This window comes from Theropithecus gelada, chromosome 9 (genome assembly GCF_003255815.1).
Source record: "Theropithecus gelada isolate Dixy chromosome 9, Tgel_1.0, whole genome shotgun sequence".
NCBI classification, from domain to species: domain Eukaryota; kingdom Metazoa; phylum Chordata; class Mammalia; order Primates; family Cercopithecidae; genus Theropithecus; species Theropithecus gelada.
In genome coordinates, this window is record NC_037677.1 from 75,267,542 (window position 1) to 75,270,935 (window position 3,394).

Genomic DNA, 3,394 nt, shown 5'->3' on the forward strand with positions numbered 1-3,394 from the left:
CCACATAGCATTGTTTCTGACCAAGGCACTCACTTTATGACTAAAGAAGTGCGGCAGTGGGCTTGTGCTCATGGAATTCAGTGGTCTTACCATGTTCCCCAGTCATCCTGAAGCAGCTAGATTGATAGAATGGTGGAATGGCCTTTTGAAGTCACAATTCCAATGCCAACTAGGTGACAATACTTTGCAGGGCGGGGGCAAATTTCTCCAGAAGGTCAGGTATGCTCTGAATCAGCGTCCAATATATGGTACTGTTTCTTCCCTAGCCAGGATTTATGGGTCCAGGAATCAAGAGATGGAAGTGGAAATGGCACCACTCACCATCACCCCTGGTGATCCACTAGCAAAATGGTTGCTTCCTGTTCCCATGACATTTCATTCTGCTGACCTAGAGGTCTTAGTTCCAGAGGGAGGAACGCTGCAAACAGGAGACACAACAATGACTCCATTAACCTGGAAGCTGAGATTTCCACCTGGACACTTTGGGCTCTTCCTACCTTTAAGTCAACAGGCTAGGAAGTGAGTTACAGTTTTGGCTGGGGTGATTGACCTGGACTATCAAGATGAAATCAGTCTATTACTCCACAATGGAGGTAAGGAAGAGTATAGATGGAATACAGGAGATCCATTAGGGCTTCTCTTAGTATTACCATGCCCTGTGATTAAGGTCAATGGGAAACTACAATAGCCTAATCCATGCAAGACTGCAAATGGCCCAGACCCTTCAGGAATGAAGGTCTGGGTCACTCCACCAGGAAAAAAAAAAAAAAAAAAAATCACAATCTTCCAAGGTGCTTGCAGAAGGCAAAGATATAACAGAATGTATAGTAGAAGAAGGTAGTCATCAATACCGACTATGACCATGTGACCAGCTGCAGAAATGAGGACTGTAATTGTCATGAGTAATTCCTCCTACTTTTGTTAAAAACGTGTTTGTGCATGTACACACTTATACTAAGAAAATATTTTCACTTTGTTTCCTTTTTCCTTTATCATGTGACATAAGATATATTGACTTTTTATCAGCATTTAAGTATTGTTAACTTCATGTAATAGTATTTGGGTTAGGGATTGGTGCATTTTCAGTTGAACAAAGGATAGTTGTATTATGTTAGGTATAAATATCACCTTATTATTGTCTTTATTTGAAGATTATATATGATCTAAGGAGATGTGTATGGATTCAAGTTGACAAGGGGCAGACTTGTGATGGTTAATGCTGAATGTCAACTTGATTAGACTGAAGGATGCAAAGTACTGATCCTGGTTATATCTGTGAGGGTATTGCCAAAGGAGATTAACATTTGAGTCAGTGGGCTGAAAAAGGCAGACCCACCCTTAATCTGGGTGGGCACCATCTAATCAGCAGCCAGATCCACTAGAATATAAAGCAGACAGGAAAAAAATGTGAAAAGACTAGACTGGCCTAGCATCCCAGCCTACATCTTCTTCCTGTGCTGGATGCTTCCTGCCCTCGAACATCAGACTCCAAGTTCTTCAGTTTTGGGGTTCAGACTGGCTCTCCTTGCTCCTCAGCTTGCAGATGGCCTATTGTGGGACCTTGTGATCATGTGAGTTAATAAACTCCTCTTTGTATAGATATTTATCTCCTATTAGTTCTATCCCTCTAAAGAACCCTTGACTAATACAGATGGCAAACCTGGAGGGCTCTGAGCAGAGAATAGCAGCACTTCTCTAGCTTCTGGGAAGGGGATGAAGGAAGACCAGTTCAGAAGCTATTCTAACAATACAGGTAGACTGGACAGTGAGGATAGCAGTGGATGTGGTGAAAAGCAGTTAAATTTTGGATATGTTTTGAAGTTAGAGATATCAAGACTTTCTGATGAATTAGATGTTCATGGTGACACAAAGAAAAGTCAAGAATGATACCAAGGTTTTTGGCCAAGCATAAGAACAGAATTGATATTTACTGGGATGAGAAAGATTGCAGGCAGAGTAGGATTTGGTGGGGAAGGTAATTCTGAAGCTCAGTTTTGAACATGTTAAACTAGATGTGCCTAATAGATCTCCCCATGTGTATGGAGAATTCAAGTAGGCAGTTATATGTGGGTTTGGATAAGCCATCTGTGTTGGTCAGGGCTCTCCAGAGAAACAGAATCAACAGGATGTATATACACTGATAGGCACTCTCACGTACACACACACACATGAGGAGTGAGAGATTGAGAGAATGATTTGAAGGAATTGACTCACGTGATTGCAGAGGCTTGGTGAGTTCAAAATTCTGATGAAGAGACTCAGGGAAGAGTTGCAGTTTGAGTCCAAAAGCAGCCTGATGGTAGAATTCCTTCATGCTTGGGAGAGATCAATCGTTGTTCCTCTTAGGCCTTCAACTGATTGGATGAAGTCTACCCACATTACAGAGAGCAATCTGCTTTCCTCGAGTTCCACTGATTTAGGTGTTAATTTCATCCAAAAAAAAATCTTCACAGAATACATCTAAAATTATGTTTGACCATATATCTGAGCACCATGGCCCTACCAAAATGAAACATAAAATTAACCATCACACCATCACCATAGTAACTACAGTTACAGTTAACTGGGTATCTGCTACATTTCCAGACATGACACTATGTGTCTTAAAATATTTATTATTAAACTACCCCCTGAAACACCACAAATAGATATTATTATTCCCATTGTAAAGATGACAAAACAGGCTCTCAGAGATTAGGTAATTTTTCCAATGTCACATGGCCAGGATTGAATCCCATATCCAATTTCAGGGACCATAACCTTCCCCCACTATACCACACTTCTTCCCAATGCACGAGCTCCTTATTTCCTCAAGCACATTATTTTATGTGTCTATGCTTTGTCACATGCTGTTCCTTCTGCCTAAAAAAATCTTTTCCCGCTCAACTCACCCTGTTCTTCATCTAGATAACTAGTACCCATCCATCAAGCCTCAACTCAAAGATCACCTCCTCTAGGAAACCCTCTGATTCTTTCCCCTGCCTAGATTTTAGAGGCTCCTCCTCTATGCTTTCATGGCAGTGGACTTTACACATGTCTACAAAAGGGATAATCAAACAGTATTGCTTGGTTTGCTGATCTTTCTTCTACATTAGGCTGTAAATTTCTTGGAAGAGAAGAGCACACCTTCATCATTGTATCTGCAAATCCTCAGCAACTAGACTGGTACTTCATAAGTACCCAATGTTTGTTGAATGAATGAAAGAGCAAATGGTGTGTAAAGGAAGGGAAGACAGCAGGGGGCCGGAGGAGGAGCATTGAGAAAGAGAATAAGCAACAAAGGAAGGGCAGTACTACAGCATACACAGAGAGGTCTGATGAATGATGCTAAATTATGCAGTGGTATTGCAAGACTAAAAACTAAAAAGAGGGTATTGGATTCACTGGGGAAAAC